Source organism: Myzus persicae, unplaced genomic scaffold (genome assembly GCF_001856785.1).
Source record: "Myzus persicae strain clone G006 unplaced genomic scaffold, MPER_G0061.0, whole genome shotgun sequence".
Taxonomy (NCBI): domain Eukaryota; kingdom Metazoa; phylum Arthropoda; class Insecta; order Hemiptera; family Aphididae; genus Myzus; species Myzus persicae.
The window spans coordinates 67828-87407 of NW_019101471.1; the positions used below are offsets into that span (position 1 = coordinate 67828).

Sequence of the window (19580 nt, forward strand, 5' to 3'; positions counted from 1 at the left end):
AAGTGATGTAAATGTGGGCTCTAATTCCTCATACAACATATTTTTATTTAAGTAATAAATATATTGTCTAAATAAAATGATTTTTTATTTTGAAATGCAAAAATTAGATTTTAGTTTCAAAACCAATAGAAAATTTGGGAATTGTTTTGGTTTGAGTGTCTGATACTAATGCAGAGAGACATTTTGTAGAAATACTTATTTTTATGAAGATGACATTTACTCCTCTCCCCTATTTAACCACAACTTCTCACCCCTGTTTATTATGGTAAACAAAATACCCAGTCACAGCAGTACAGGACTAACAAACATTGAATATTAAGACTTAACTTAGGTGCTTATAACTTGATATTTTTACTTATTAGAGATATCTCAACTAAATATGCTAAAAGTGTGGTGCCAGATTTGTGTATGTCTTTTAACATATTCTTCAGGACATTTTACTGGTCATGTTTGTAAAATTCAGCTTTCCTATATTTTCCCTTTTATAATTAAATGTCCTATACAAATAAATTGTATTTAAAAAGCTGAAATAGCTAACTTTAATCAACAAAAAAATATACTTGCAATATTGACTCTTAAATTGCACTATTGAGTAGGAACATAATATATATATTATAAATATGAATTTTATAACAAAAAAGTTGTATAAACTATAAAGTAAACAAATTAAACATTATACAAACTAAAAAAAAAATTATATTGAACTTTTTTCTCAAATTTCACAAAATATTATTTTTACTCATTTCAACTTGTTTATGTATCAACACCATGTGTTTTTTATATGTATAATAACGGGGAAATGATTTAAGACATAAACGACAATGATATTTTGGTGGCACTCCACACTCATGAATGATATGATAAGTTAATGTAGGCTTGTATTTGTAATTCTTTCCACAGTCAGCATTTGGACAAAAATATCTTGATGGCCCTAAAAATAATATTTAAAATCACTTATAAAACATTTTTTTTTTTTTGAATTCTATACACTATATATTACATAATATAGCAAGGTTGAAAAAATATGCATGATATAATTAATTATTAACCTACTAATTTTTACTAAAGAAAGTACATAATACTACCAAAGTGTATATATTTATTAATCAATAATACACTTCTTGTAAATAACATGGTTCAGAATTCATAATAACGTTTATATAAGGTGATAAAACTATATTAATTCAAAATAAAAAATCATCAAATTATTTTTAAACAAACGGCCATAAAATATAAACTCTATATATATACATATATATTAAATTTATAGTTAGTAGTAACATCAGATATTATTTTATGAAAATTGTTGTACAATTTTTAATTGAGCAATAAAAATTATTATGTAAATATTCAATAATACACTGATTATAATATTAACCTTTTCACTGCTGCACTATTTATACTTTGCAGCCTGTATATGGTACATGAAATAAAATAATACATTTTATTTTTATTTTTTTTTTTTTGTGATCTACATGATTTAATTAATTCAAGTTTAAAATAATGGGTGCTAGGTTTTCCTAAAGTTGGACTCGGCAAATGATAATATTATAAAATACAGAAATGTGGCTTAGTGAGGCGCGCCCAGGATCCCGACTACTTTTAGGTACCAAAAATACCGGGCCTAGTATAAATATTCCCGGGATTATCGGGACTATGTAACAGCGACTATATAGTTTAATTCTCCAGTTATTAATGCCGATTAACGTGTTTATAAGATAATATAAGATTATATTATGTTATAAGTTATAACATAATACATAACATAAGTCAATTGACATTACAAGAAAAGTTGGAGCTTGAAATAGGAAAAAGTAAAAGAATAATTGATCCTCAAACACAAAAAGAAACTGATTTGAATAATCAAAAAAGAAAAGAATCTATTTGAAAATGGAGGAAGTCGCGGACATCATTTAGAGCTAGCATTTAAGTATTTAATGTCTATTCCTCCTACTAGTACCGAGTCAGAACGTACATTTTCAGCAGCAGCCTATATTGGAAATAAGCTGAGAAGCAGACTAGGAGATGGAACGTTAGATGCTTTATTACTCCTGTGTTCATATTTTCAAAATAAGTAATGACATTTAATTCTAATGTATAATAATAATAAAAACTATAATGTATAAAATAATTAAATAAAACAAAATTGTGCATAATTCTTTTAAATATTTTTTTACTAAATTTCGGGATAATCCCGGGATCTCAGGATTAATAGCTAAATATCCCTTAATCCCGGGATCGCAAAATAAGGCCGAGATTGTAATCTCTATTCATAATACTATAGAGCATATACACTCTCAATAAAATACCAAGATATATTCCCACAAAACAAAATTCACTTATCCTGAGGTACACCAGCACGCAGCAGCTAATTCATAGGATAGGTTAACTTTAAACAATTCAGTGCCAATCTCAGTTGTTAACACAAGCAAATTATATTTCAATCTGTCATATCATTCAACTTTAGTCTTTAAATGATAATTATAAACCATATTATAAGTGTCTGAGTTACAAAATATTGAGATTGCCAGAAATAATATGGGTAAAAATCCAAATTCATTAAACCAACTAATATAATAAGTAAATCAATCATCAAACTATTCAATGACCCAATGTTTTTTGATTCAGTATATTTGTGCTAGGTATTCTACTTTAACGTAATATCATATACCAATCACAAGGCAAGAAAAAATTAAAAATGGGTCTATAAATTGCTTTGGAAACGTGGTAAGCTAGTTTTATTTTACATGGTGACATGTATATAAATTTAATTATTTAAAAGTGGTTAAATAATACAAACATTTACAACCAACATCAGTTCTTAATCAAAATTATTACCTAATATTTTATCGCCATCAAAAATGATCTTAAAAAAGTATGACACACCAAATTTAATTATTTATATGCGATTAAAGTTTTAAGAACACAATATTTAGCAGAACAGTTAACAAGATGCTTTTGTAACGTAGTCTTCCTGAACATAAATTTATTACAATATTTACACTTAAACTTTGGGTCAACGCCACATTCATCTTTGATATGTCTGCGTAAGCTTCTTTTATTTTTGTAACTACGATTACAAAAACCATTTGGACAATAAAATCGATCTGTAACACAATAATACAGTGTTAAAATAATGTACTTTATATTTTTTTAATATATTGAATTGTCTTTATATTGTAAATGACAATATTGTAATCATGTTGTAAAGCCCAAGCAAGAAGGTAGAGGAAAATTATTATTTTCAATGTGTTATTCTCAATGTTATGGAATAAAATTAAAAACCGTCAAAATATTATGTCATATCAAGTTACCTTAGGATGTGTGATGTATCACATAGTAAATATATTAACACAACACGTTTCATAAAATACATTTTGGTTTCTCTAGCCGTACAGTAATTTGAAATGTTCTATAATCGGGATTTTCATTTTAATTATTGATATAAAAATTGTATACTGAAAATAATTCACTGATCGCTAAGAAATAAAAACACAATAAACATTGCAACATTAATATTTCCATACCAAATGAATTTATAATGGCATTGATGTCTTATTTATCATGATCCTGTTGCGTGTAACAGGAACGAGAAAAATGCAATAACTTTTGTTCTTATTAATTTTTTTAAAAAATTTTTTCTACGTAATTTATTGTTTTAGTGCATTACATGTATAAAATAACATTTTTTATTTTCATTGAAAATTTAAAAATAGCCAATTCATAAACCTAGTTTTTAGAAAAATGTTCATCAAATGATTTTTTTATAAAAGGAAACAAGTGCTTATTTTATGCTCATAAAATATTCTTAAGAAGTTTAAACTTTTTCAGATTGAAGTGTTTTTATGATAGGATCAATTTACTTCACAAAAATAATAAAATTTCCAAAAACATTAAAAAATTAACTTCATGAATTAAATAAATGTTTTTAGAATCAATATTTTTCTAAATGAATTTTTACAAATTGATTGAATTGAATTTTCAAAAAAAAAATTCATATTAGATTTAAAATTTTTATTTTCAGTATTAACAAAAAAAAAATGTATACTATAATGTGTATAGTAAGCATCCCAAGTGTGTACTACAAAATACTATCTGGTCTAAAAATAAAGCAAAAACAATAATATGGTTATAATTAGTCATGCTTGGGCAGAAAGCATAGAGAGCCATAGGAAAACACTTTGATAGCTTATATAAAAACAAATTATAAATAACTCTGTACTATATATTTAACTTTTCATACAAAAAAACAAAAATTATTTTCAAATTTCAAATGTTTATAGATTGCTCTAGAATTACTTAGGGGCAATAACCAAAATATTTTGAACATTACAATTATTTGTTTCTAATTTACAATAAAAATCATTCTTGAAGCTCCTAAGTAAGGAACTTCAGCTATGTTGAAGATGACAGTAAATTTTGAAAAATGATTTAATTCATATGAGATTAAAATACCAAACTTGAACACATTACTCAAAATATTCAAGGTGTTGAAAGAGATACCGTTCTAAAAATGCAGAGAATGTTGTACGATCATAAAAGCCTCATTAACACTTTCAAAACAGCGTTAGATTGCTGAGAGATTTCTTAAGAGGTTACAAGTTAGTTATTCACCTTGACTGTATGCCAAGTGGAGGGGGGGCATAAGACGGTATAATACACCCAGCAGCGACTCGTCTATATGTGCACTACCTACCCAAACTCAAGAAAAATTGAAAACATAATTCATAATAATAAACTAAATACCAGTAATGTTATTAAGATTATATTTCAAAATATAAAAATTCAGCGCCACAATCGAAGCGTGAGTTAAGGAAAATAAATATAACGCCGGCTCAACAGTGTATATTATCTCGAAGCAGAAGTTGCCCATTAAAACAGTATATATTTTGGTGTTTTTTTTTTTTAAGGTTCTATATATAAGTATATTATAGTGGTTATATTTTTTTTGAATGTGCACCACTTCATTAAAAACCCACTGAATGCACCATTAATCAACAAAGTTGCACCCGTAGCCACTGGCGAGCAATTTGCTTCCCGTGATATAATTTTACGTCAAGTTACAATATTCACTAATTTTTAGCAAAAGGCAAGAGGGGTATCACTTTCACATACCACAAGTCAATCCTATAACAGGATTGCCCTTACCTAATACAAAAGTATTATGTATGGATTATTATGCCTACTTTATTTTTCTATTCAAGAAAATTATTTTAATATAATATCACAACACAGAACCTGGCAAATCTTTTTTATGTTAATATGTAAGTAAAAATCTCTGTAAAGAGATTTTTAAATTAGTTTTATAAGAAAATCTAAAACAAAAAACATAGAAATAAATTTAAAAAAATAAATTAATTAATTAATTAAAAAGAAAAAAGTTAATTAAAAATTTAGTTACAATGTATTTCAATAATGTACACGGGAGAAGCTGAGTAATTCAGTTAGCAATAATATATACTATAGATAAAAAAATTATAATTTTTAAACTAACAATATCAATGTATGAATTACATTCTTATTTTTGGAATCTTATTTCAAACTAGTATGTTAATTTTTAAATTAGACAAAAAACAATATTATATATTATATATAAGCTTGTTGTATATAAAAAAAAAATTTGAATTTAAATACAATAAATTATATTATGTTTATAAACATTAATATTTAATTGTATAATATTTATATCTTATCTTATTTTTTATTTTTTTATTCTACATGGATTTGCTATAACCCATAAGGTCCATCACAGCAGTTAGCGATCATTATGATTTTAAAAAAATATGGGACTGAAAACTAAACTATATTGAAAATAATATAATTCTAACTTAAATTTATTATATTTAGGTAGATATTGAATTAGATAAAATAAAGAAAAATGTAAGAAAACATATTATTTACTTTATAAAGTAGTCACTTGTATAAACTATTATGATAAAAATGGCTAAATTTATTTTCAAATGGATCACAACATGTCAATAAAAGGACACCTTTTTAGATTAATACATCTTATAAGTTATAGCTGAGGTATTACAACAGTTTATGTAAATGTTAAAATAAATATCACAGGGACAATTTTTAAGAAACCTGTCATTGCTCTTCAAATAAAAATACTTCTTTCATTTTAGCAACTGAGTTAATTAAATACAAATTTGGTGTAATTACAAAAGACATAATAGAAAATTATTGATACTTAGGTTTAATATTACATTAAAATATGAGAAATCATATGATGAATAAAACATTGATTTATCAGCTAGAAGATAAAATTATGCATGAAATTCATTAATGTCCAATACATCATAACATTTATTAACAAAAATAATCAACTTTATGACTATTGAAATTTTATAATTATTGTTTTACACATTTAAGTAAAATAAAATTAGTAACATTTTAAAATGAGAAAAATATATAAATAAACAACAATATTAAACATTTGGTAACATTTTATGTACTGTTATTATATGTCTATTTTTATGTTGTTTGTGGACAAATTTTTTATGACAAATATCACATGAAAATTTAGGATCGACCCCACATTCATAATTTAGATGTTGGCGTAGATTTCTTTTATGCTTATAAGTTTTAAAGCATCTGGGACACTCGTTGCCAAATACAAAAACTAAAAAACAAAAAATAAATTGAAAGTATAGTTATCTTTAAAATGTATGATTTACATACGTGCACACAAGTAAAATAAAAAGAAATATTTTAAGATATGTTTGTAAAATGCACATCATATTAAGCAAAAATATAAATTATTTAAATATTGTTAGAACAGAAAATAGAATAATGTATCAATCTACTTAAATTATTTACAATGGTATTATACTTAACAACATTCCCTCTAAAATTAAAAAACGTATTTCATGCAATATCTCTGCAGCACCTAATAAAATTATTAAGTGTGATGAATGTTTTTGTATTTAAGATATAGAATCGGTAATTTATTTTTACAAAATTAGTATAAGCAGGTCATGTATGATGACAAACACTGTATAATTAGTACAAAGAACTGTTGTAATAGGCTTATGAAGGCATATCTTCACTTCACAGTGATAACAGTAAATAATATTTATTGTACATTTAATTGCATTCAATATTCAATCTTTTCAATTTTTCAAAATTCATTTTTTCAAGATAAAATAATAAATTATTGTAAATCAGAAGCAGCGTGTTATCTTTAACATATAATGAATATTTTACTTTTTTTTCTTTAATTATATGTTACTAGCATAATAGGTACCTAAATATCAAATTCAATGTATTATTTAACTACAGTTATAATTTTAACAATAAATCCAATTTAACCTATTAACAAAATCACTATTCTTAAATTTAGTAATTTCTAATTTAATGGAAAAATAATCTTTAGGAAATTATAAGACGATAAATAAAATAAAACAATAACAACTAAATTTAGTTTAACAACTGGGATTTTTATGTATTTTACATGGCGTTTTGGTTACTGGCTTGTAATATTAAATCGCCTTCATCTCTGGACTCCTGTAGATACATAACAAATACTAACATTCATAAGTGTTATAAATGCAATATTATGAGATAATGTTTATAGAAAATAATGCAAAATACCGAACGCTTATTGATTAATTCTTCAAAAGAATTCCTATGGATATCGACCATGTGCCTGCTTAAGTTAGATCTTTGAGAGAATCTCCGTCCACAAAAGCCACAGCCAAACTTTGGAGTTATCCCACATTCAAATTTTGAATGTCTTTGAAGACTTCCTCTATGCATATACATCTTGCCACATGTTTTACATATATAGTCATGCCCATTAAACATATAATCTGAAATTTATATTTTTTTGTTTTATTAAAAAAAAAGTAATGTTCTTTATAATTATTATACCATATAATATATAAAATAAATTAAGCCAATATACATAAACAATTTTGATATAAATTCAAAAGTACAGATATTTTGGAGCAACAAAAATTAAAACATAACAAATGAAGTCTAATATTATTAGTATAGATAAATAAAAATAGTATTGTGTATTAGGTAGTAATACAACATACATTTTGGGTAGATAAAATATGTTAACATAATCTATAATATGTTTAATCAATTCCATGAATCATTTATTTAACACTCATAAACAAAATAGGATGATCTGTTAAATATTAATTATTTTAAATAGAAGTTGAAAGCATTAACATGGTTATTACACATAATATAAATATCTAGAGCAAAATATACCATTCCTCGCCAAAAGTTAAGGAGCTATACAACACAAAAACATACCATAATAACTTAGCAACAAGACTCAATTTGCTAAAAATTAAATTTATTATTAAGAAACAATTATATTAGATGTATTGTTAAAAATGTTTGTGTTTTAATTATATTTAGACAAATACGCTTTAATTTTAATAATTTCATTCAAATATTTCTACAAACCATAAACCCAATTTTATATAGTTCTCTCATTTAAAACGAGTTGAAAAATCAAAATTACTTAAAAAGTTGACCAATTCATATATCATATTGAAAGTAGTGGTGATCATTACAAATAATTATAAATTTGAGTTGAGCATGTACATAATACATGAATTAAAAACCTTAAGTCAAAACAATTAAGAGTCTAGTAGTTTTATGATATGCATACCGAATTAAAAAATATGCAAACGGTTGTAACCCTAGATAGTTATAGTGTTCACTGATCCATATATCATTAGATTAATAATAAATTTGAACTAAAATGAAACTGTAAAAACTGAAAAGCTTTTACCTTTAAAATATTGGTTCTGATTTAAGTTTTGACATTTAGTCTAATAATGGTTTCAATGAAGTTTGGAGTCTATGGTCACTGATTTGATAACAATTGTTTATGATTTAATTTTACTCCTTACTTTTTGCAAATACTTCTTTCAATAAAATAAAATATTACATACAATAATTGATGCAAAAATAATTATGATGTTTTGTTAGGTGTATAAACTATTTTACTAATGTAGTTACTTTGGTCTTGTAAATAGTAACAAAAAAAACATGACATTTTTATAACAAAACATTATGCACAGAAATCATATGTCTTCTCCAGTGATGTTTTAAAGCAAATCTTTTCATACAATCTTGACATTTAAATTTTGGTTCAACACCACACCTAAATTTTAAGTGCAAGTTCAGACTACTTTGATATTTGTAAACTTTACCACATTGAGGACAAGAATAGCAATCACAAATAGTTCCTATAAACAGAAAATAAGTAGTTATTTATTTATTGGAATAACTCGTTCTATATGCTAACCACTATTAACTAAAGTATGTAATGAATCCCAAAATTAAGATATACTGGATACAGAACAACAACTCGCTATCAATGTTAATTTGAAGTTGGAATGTTCTCAATTTAAAATTAGACTACTAGCACTCTCACAGTTTTCTATTAGTCAATCATGTTGATATATGTATATATATACCCATTTGAATTCATGAATAGCATAAGATCCATCCACCGTTAATTACCCATAGCTATGAGTTAAATTTGAAAAACTTTTGTCATCAACTGATAAGGTTTCATTCTGTATCCTGTAAATCTTAATTTGTGAATGAAACAAAAAAAAAAATAGTGTTACAAAGACAAGCAGACATGAATGTAACGATAAAACTTCTAATAATTAACAATCAAAAAGTAAAGCTACATAAATTATAAGTTATTCAACATAAAATAAAGCTTATAATGTTGTAACAATCTTTTAAAATACAAAAAAATCTTATCTAAAAAGTTGTTTATATGTTTAGATTTATTTCAAAATATTCAAATACAAAAATTGTTTATTCCTTTATTTATTTTGAGAAAGAAAAATAAATATTAAGTATTGATGGTTGCAAAAAGAGGGAAATGGCAGGTGTAAAATAAATATAGAAACAAAATAAGTATATTTATTAATTATAACCAAACTCTGGAATAAGTTGACGTGCCAAGACCTGTATTAAATAATATACTGGACCGTATTTTCATTTTTACAAGACAAAAATCTGTTATAAAAGTGATACAACAATGTTACACAAACAGCATACATTGTTACTTCAGTGATTATTTCATTATCTACCATATTTTGTTAACAAACAAAACAACTGATTAATTTCAATATTTTTGTCCTCAAAATGTTTGACTAAAAAATTATAACCTACAAAAAATAGCATTGATTTTAACCTAACCAGAGGTATATTTGTTTTTTATACTTAGGTCGGCGATGATGCATTATTGCATATAAGATTTTATGAATAAAATTATTTTAATTGTATTACCAAGTAAAAAAAATCATATTAGCTTGATAGTTTATTAATTTGGTCATTTTCATTTTTCATCCTTAACTATTAATAATACAAGTGAAGCCTGAAATAAAGTATTAATGATCAAAACTAAAAATAAAAAATACAATGAAATAATATTACCTCGCGAATACCTTTTATTGTTTTTCACTTATATAAATCAATATAACACATATTAATTAAACTGAAAGAATCATTATGTTTTCATTTTTCATTATACCTAACTTACACATTATTAATACACATAAATCAATGAAGGAATTAATACTAATAATTAATAAACTATGTTTAACACATCTCATATAAATAGCACACAACATACAAACTAAACTTTATTTTAATTTATTAAAAAATATATAAAACAAACTGATTTAAACTCTGGATGGTTAAATTTAATTTGAGGCATGATAGTAAGCTTTGTTATGTGATATCATAATATGTGTACGGAGTCTGTGACTTCTGCTGAACAAGCGGTTGCACATTTTACATCTGAATTGTGGTAAGACCCCACATTCGTACCTTCTGTGATTGCACAGACTAGGTTGATGTTTATACTTCTTGCCACACTTAGGGCATATATATGATTTAGAAATTTTACCTTCGGTGTTTATTAAGAAAGAAGCTAAAAACAACAACACAAAAAATACAAAAGTATTGAATTAATCAAATAAATCTGTGTATAATTAAAAATTAAATATATTTTAACAATAAGCATAACTCATATAATTAAAAACTAAATACATAATTTAATCCTTAAATGTATCTACACATGCAAGCATAAGTTGGATAACAATTTTAATTTGCTCATTAAATAAAAATAAAAATGTGTAGACAAACAATTAATTACAAAATATAGTATTCAATTTAAATATCAGTTTTCTTCATCAAAATCTAAATAATAATTCCGTGGACATTAGCTGTATGTAATTTTAGTACATCTCTGCGTCGACATTGTTTTGAACAAATTGAACAAGTGAATTTAAATGTTGTACCACACTCATATTTAATATGCCTTGACAATGTGCCTTGATGTTTATATTTTCGATTACAGAGATTACATGAAAATTTCTTGACATTTTCTATAAATTAAAATAATGTATTATAGTATAAAATACATTTTATATTATTATCAATTAAAAATATTGTATTAAGAAATCAGAAGCACATCAATAATTTAATGTCTTATAATATTATATTCGTAAGTATTCAAAACATAATATAAAATAAATGTTGCCTTTTAATTGGGTTAGGTCTATGTATTTCTCCCATTTTGATCAAACTATATTGATTAGGAAAGCTTTAATACCTATATATTAATGATTGTTAAAGCACTACTTGAGTACTAGAGAGAGTTAGAGAGACCAAGTCAGATAAATAAAATCAATATTGTCGTCAGAGCTAAAAATAAAAATTTTATTTTATTAAAAAAGAATAATAATATAATAATAAAATGCATTTTATCAAAGATCTTTTCTGGGCATCACAAATTTATGCACAAGTATTAAATGAGTTTTAACTTCGTTTTTATATTTAAATTGTCTATAACAAAATTGACATTGGAACTGTGGACTTACGCCACACTCATATTTAATATGTCTGGACAAAGAGGATTGATATTTATATTTTCGATTACAGCGATCACATGTTAATCTCTTGAAGTTTCCTAAAAAAAAATGTAAATACAATATATTTAATAAAATCAAAAATTAAAAATATATGGCATAATACTAAAAATGATACTAATAATAAATACTTAAAGAAAAAATTTTTGTTATTTTTACATCAATAGCATAAATATGGTCAATTCAATGGACTGAATTATTTGCCCAGTTAATTTACAGCTATTAAAATTGTTATTTATGTTGAAATGTAGAGTACACTAAAGAAATTAAAAAGGATATGGAGCATAAAAATATCAAAGGCTGTTTCTGAAAAACTTTTAGTATGTACATATCATATCTTAACCATTTAACATGTAACTGTAAAATTAATACTATAATTTAAAATTTAAAAATTGTGCATTACTTTCACTGAATTTTATACATGTACTAACAATAAGAATACATTATTTATTACATTCTACTGACTTTAAGAAACACACATTACTCTTATACTTTTTGAATAATATAAGTTATTAAAATAATAAAAAAATCTGTTAACAAATTCCAATTTAAAAAAATATTATTCAATATTTAGATAAAAATTAAGATAAAAACAGGTTATTAAAAGATTACATTTAAAATTAATAACAATTTAAAAGAAACTTTTTTAAATACAAATAGATACAAAGTAAAATTAATTATATGATATATTATAATATAAACATATGAAAAACTTGATCTTAAAACTGTATAGTCAATGTATCATAGAAATTGAAGAAGAAATAGACAATATTTATATCAAAACATTAAATAATACTAATAAAAACATCTGGTAGAATCATGAAGTTTCTTTATTAACCTCAGCACAAAATGGTTGAGTGTTATGATTTGAAATTTGAAAACAATATTGAATCATATAAGTATATAATTCAAAAATCAGTTCAGAGCAATGCTTTCTTAAATTTTTATAAACTTCCCTAAACTTTTTATAACACTCACAGAAAATACTGACTAGCTCAATTTGTAATTGATTGATAAGACTATCTTTAATTCAGGAATGAGTGAAGGTACAATATTTATGGACTCAAATTTAGTATTTAAGTTAATGATATTTTCTTCAAACCATTCAAACTTCCAAACTTTTGAACATTAATTTAAAATAAAATAATCTTTGTTTGAAACTAAAACACTATGAATTAGTTTAAATACCCATCGAAGAGGAGAGGGAGGTAAGGAGATTCTAATGCCCAAAAAATGACTCACAGAAATATATGAAAAAAAAATCTTCATTATAAAATAATACAATAATTACTTAATTCATCTAAAGATATTTTAAATGTAATATGACGTAAGTGCCATACAAATTATTTTTATAATTATATAAGTTTGATTAAGGTCCCATTTCAGTTACAAATTTATGTACAAATCCCATATGAGCTTTGAGCTCGTTTTTATATTTAAATTGCTTATAGCAAACTTCACATTGGAATTGTGGGCTTACACCACATTCATATTTCTTATGCCGGGTCAAGTTTCTGCGGTACTTGTATATTCAACCACAACTGCAAATGAATTCACATCGATTGTTTGGTTTACGACATTGTCTTATTCTACCTAGAACTGTGTATTAAATATCACAATAAGTTTTTAAAAACAAGTCTTTCACATTATAATAAAACTAAGTAAAATAAAATTTAAATAAAGTTAAAGCTCATTGGGTTACTAAAAAACAATAAGCACTTAGGTTATAACAGTATGATATGTTACTATAAATATAAAATATTCAACAATAAATTATATATTACTATTACAACTTTACAAAACGCATTAAGATATAAATATATTATATATTATTTAAAAATTCTAGTCTAAGAATAGGATTCATTATCAACAAAGTTACATAATAGTTTCATTAAAACAAAAATGCCATATTTTAATTGGATTCACTGTTTTGATATTCAAAATTATTATTAGAAACATAGTCTTCTCTCAAAAATGTATAAAATAGTCAAATATGCAATCACACAAATTACTTCAGATAACACATAATATGGTATAAATAAATAAGCTTGTAATATGACTATTAGACAAAATTAAAATTAAATGGTTTATGTAAGGTAATAAAATCACAGTACTTTAATGAAGTATTAATATTTATTTGTTCTTTTGAATAAAAATACCTATTTTATAGAAATAAGGTATCAACCAGAAAATATTTAAGGCATTAACAATCATAGTTATAACATTCCTCTCAAAACCGTCTATTATATACTTCAAATATCCATTGATACCTTGATAACTAAAAAACTTTACAACTAAAATTATAATTTCAAACTTGAGTTGAGTAATAAGGTGTACTATGTATAATTTATAAAGATTTTATAGTTATCAAGTAATTAAGTTAAGTACTGTTACTAAATAATGTTTCCTATATTGGCACAAAATAAATTATAAAACCGTAGATAAATGAATAGATAATATTTATTATATATAAATAAGATACAACTAATATATTTAGTGCTTTTAGACCAGTGATTCCCAAACTCTTTTCCAGGGGTGTTCTTTTTGAACCAAATTCAGCAACAGACCCTGCTTCGAATACCATGAGAAACATAAATAAAAAAGTTGGACAAGTGGGTACCGCTCTGCTATACAGTAGTTGTTGAGCACGGCATTGTAGTAGATGTGTTATATTTATAGTCAATGATAAATGATTGCATAAGAAAACAGATTTTAAATGGACATGTTGTGTCACCCTAGCATACTTATCAAAATTTAAAAATTTAAAAAAAATTAATAAAAATTGAAACATTTTTTAAGACTATAAATAGCTCGAAAAGAGTCAAAATAGTTTGAAAATGTTACCATACATAGAAAATGATAATATAAACATTTTGAGAAATTTCAAAAGTCTACAGTTATTAATTCTTGAGTTACAACAAACAAAATAAAATCAATTTTCCATAAAAATTCCTATTTTTTATTTTGCTACTAGCAAAGCTTTCCAAAACTATTGTGAATTTTTACTTTTGACCAAGTGCGCCAGCTAAATTAATTTTTCTATCAGAAAAGATGCTGATGTCGAAAATTGAAGCATTTTTAGTCACCAAATGTTGATGACGGACAGAAAAAAGTCATTGTGAATATAAAACATTCATTACTGCACTCAGATTCTAAAATGAACAATACTTTTCATTAATAATCAATTTTTATAATTGTATTGAAAATAATACTACAATATTAGCATTCTAACAAACAGCCAATCTAAAATTAAAACATTTTTATGCTAAAAAATATTAAAAAGAGAAAAATCATTATAAACATAGCCATTTAGGCGCGAGCACATTTGGACAAGAAGAAAAAATATAATCATTCAATTATTTTACGTTTACATATACCTATGACAATAATAATATAATAATATACATTATAATTTTATCTTGATATTATGGACCATCCAATGTTATCAAAATTGTCTTCGATTACATTAATTACCACCCAATATTAGGAGTATATATAATAGAGTTTTGAATAGGAAAAATAGAACCAACGAATATGCCGAAGCAGCCAACAGAAGACTAAACATGGAGATGGGCGTTAATTATCCAATATCCAACTTTGTAGTCTTTTATAAAGTGTCTTTAAAAGGCAGGTACAGACTTTTATTATAGTCAATTGAAAGCAGGGAATAGTTCTCCTAAAAAAATTAAAAAATATATTGATGTTATTAAAAGAATTTTAAAAATGGTTACAAATTATGAAAAAAGTGAACTTTCGACATTTTTGAGAGCCATAGCCAAAATATTTTTGTACAATAACTATTACATTTTGAATTAATAATTTTTTTAGCAACATTTTTAATTTAAGCAAATATTCGAGTAAAATATATACTTATAGACTAATTATAATAAAATAATTATAATTTTAAAATCGCGTCCAAATGTACCCGAGCCCAAACGGCTCTAAATGACTTTGCGTCTACACGGCCAAGTTGATTTGTCCTAGATTGTGTAACATTATAACTAATAAGATGTTTGCAAAGTTAAGCAATGTCAGGTTTTATTTTTGACAACTGGATTTTTAATCAGGTTCTGCGTGGAGTTTGATTGAGGTATTTAGTTTTAATTGCAGTGTACACCAAAATCCTGACTCATTTTCATAAGATTTGATTATAAATCAAAAAATTATTTTAATAAATTCTAAATAATTTCTTATGAACTATGTTACTCCTGAAAAGAGCTTTGTGGAACTGTGATACATAGCTTGGGAATCACTAGTTTGGACAAACAATTTTCAAATATCATATATAATGACAAAAATAAAGGAACTAACAAGCAATAATCATCATCAACACGAAATACGATGTACTGTTCGCATATGACCTCTTAAACTTGACTTTTGTGTGAAAAAGTTGCTACAAATTTTGCACTGGAACTGTGGTGGTACACCACACTGGTATCTTTGATGCTTTTTTAAATTCCTCACATATTTGTACTTTCTGTAGCATCGTACACAAACAAAACAAAAAGGACCGAGTTGCAAATGTTTAGGAGTTGGTGGTTGTTCATTGCAATTATACCATTCAGCTAAAAAAATTAATAAATATTAACATAATGTTTGTATAAAATATACCATAAGAGAAAATACAAGAATAAAATAATAGAAATTACAAATTAAAAAATAATTATTGAAAATTTGAAAATAATTTAAAGCATAAAATGTTTTAGTACGGTTTTATCCATAACCAGATTTAAATATTTTAACATTTTAAAATGTAATAAAAAAAACTCAAGAACCAATTTCAGACTATATTGTACATTAATACCTAATCATTGTTTAAGATGTGCAGTAATATTATAATTTATTGATATTCAAATTAATTATATACATTTTATACTGTAAAAAAAGATGTCATATTATTATTGATAATATTTATCTATAATTTGTTTAACATATTAGTTTATTATTGGATCAACATGCATGTATTAGGAAAGCACTTTTACATACACAAAATAAATAACTAACTACAACTAAAAATAAAACATTTTCTTTTTTTAATTTATAAAATATCAGATTACAAAAATTATGCAGTAATAATAAACAATTCTTTTATCATAGAAGATTTTACGGTAAGTATCTCATAGATACATGCCCATTTAAATTATGTTTATTTTATAAATTAGAATCATGTAATGTATGTATGTGTGTATTATGTAGACTCATATTGCAAACACAACTTAATATCCATTTTAATTACTATTAAAAACTATAAAATTAAGACTTACTAATACTAAAAACTATAACATAATATTTTCTAACACATATTTTGTATAGTTACAAAACTATAATTATAGTTATACAAATTAATACCGTTTTTGGAGTGTTTATACTATAAGTATCCATAATCATTTTAGTGTTAAGAACATCAGTGTTTGAATTAACTAAACAATGTTACGCATTTTATTTAAAGTTATGCAATACAAATTTATATTATAAATTATACACACCAACAGTGGCGCCGAACATGGGTATAAACTAGGAAAAATTCCCCAAAACTATTTATGAGTGGATCAGGTGGATAGGTCGGTGATAATAAGTGTTTAGTCATTAGTGGTATTTAATATCCAAATTTTAAAGATCATAATTTAAAAATATTGGTAAGTGTAATATTGATATTGGTAGTAATAATGTAAAAAAAAAATATTTTGTCATGAAGTACTTTATCCACATATAATTGGAAATAAGTAAGGTACTATTCGAGAGAAGCTAAACATTTTTTTTTAAGTAGGTGGGTCTAACACCAGCATTTTTCCCCATAGCATAAAATATAGATAGGTGCCAATGCACACCATTTATGCATACATTACACTGTAATAAAAATAAACTTACTGTATTTATTCAAAATGTTTTTCTTTAACACATTCATAAAATGTTCCTATTAAAAACAATGAAAAGCTTTTATTTAAACTTTAAATTTTTCTTTAAAATTATTCATGTGTTTTGAGTAGAAACAAAAATCATAGAAAATTTGAAATAATGGAATGTCAAAACTATGTTGATTAATGGTTATGGTTATGGCTTATATTTTATACTACCATCACCTTTTATTAATCAAGCCCTGTTTTAATATTTTTTTATTATTATTTTTTAAAAAAGAATGCTTTATAATCAAACATATTATGAATTGTTGAATAAAAATAATACTCTCAAAATATCAAATAATATATGAGTGTATTGTATATATACATATTACATAAGTTATTATACTAATACATAAATATATATGTATATTGATTGATATGTATAACAAACTTACGTTAATAAAATATTTATGTATTAATTCACTTTAACTAAATAATCATATGTACATCTGCTAAATGAAATTTTAGAGTAAATGTATGTCGAAAACATTTTCCGCACATGTTACACTTAAACATTGGCTGAATACCACATTCAAATTTTAGATGCCGGTTTAATGTGCATTTTTGTTTATATCTTCTTCCGCATCCTTTAGGGCAAAAGAAAATTGATTTCTGATCTAAAACAAATTTTTTATACAGTTTTAGTTAATTTGAATTCAAACAATAATTAACAATTTAATAATTTAATATTAATACTCTAGTGAAGTAATAAGCATGACCAGTTATAAATTCCTGAATTTTCAGGGGCAAAACAATAATGATAAATATATTAACACATTTATTTCAATAATATTATATACTAAGCAATTTAAATATTTTATGAAATTCATGCATTTACCACCAAGCACCCACACACCTAATATTTTACATTTTTAAAGAATTTTGTTTTTATAGAAAAGTTATATAGAAGTTACTCGTACATTTTCATGTCCTACTGCATTTAATAAAAGATAAAAATCTTTAACTATCAATTGTTTTTATGATTAACTTAAAATTTAAAATGATAATGTTCAATTAACATAGAACTGATCATGGTGTTTTTTTTTATATAAATGTTGTGAATTGTCGTTATGTTAAAATTAATGATAATATTATTACTACTAAAAATCTACTATCAGCCGGTGCTAAAGTAAATAAATAACAAAAGTACAAAACTCTAACTTTGTATCAAGCACACATTTGTATTATAATTATTTCTCTAACCTTCTAGCTCCACACACACAATGTCATCATTAATAAAACAATATATTTTCCAATTTTGTTAAAATGTAATCGGGGTAACCAAATATTAAATTATATCATAATATATAAGATATCATACATCAGGACAGTTCAATAATAATAAAATGTAATAAAGTGCTATAAACATTAAAAATGTGTATATTCGCATATTTATCAAAATATATTAATTTTATTAAATCTCTCACGCCAATGACAAATATCAGTAATAAAAGCAGGATATCTAGCTGAAATGTATGCTTGATAATTAATTAAATCACCAACTTACTTAATTTTATTGCATAAGAATAATACCTATAATGACTTATTCATACAATTGAAATCAATGTTGAGATACCCACTAATAACAGGCTTTCAACTACAAATAAATAATTTAACTTGTAATATTAATATTCAATTATAAATAAACAATTTAATCTAAAGTACCATTGATGATATATGGGTTATTTACACATACATGTAATAGACTTCAATTATACCATTGAATTGCAATAATAAAAAGAAAGTTAAGCAA

At 24.4% G+C, this 19580-nt stretch overlaps 1 pseudogene; it reads right to left on the reverse strand.

Annotated features, from left to right (window-relative positions):
* Positions 1-7536: 7536 nt before the first annotated feature.
* LOC111029272 lies at positions 7537-9109 on the reverse strand (annotated as a pseudogene).
* Positions 9110-19580: the final 10471 nt, after the last annotated feature.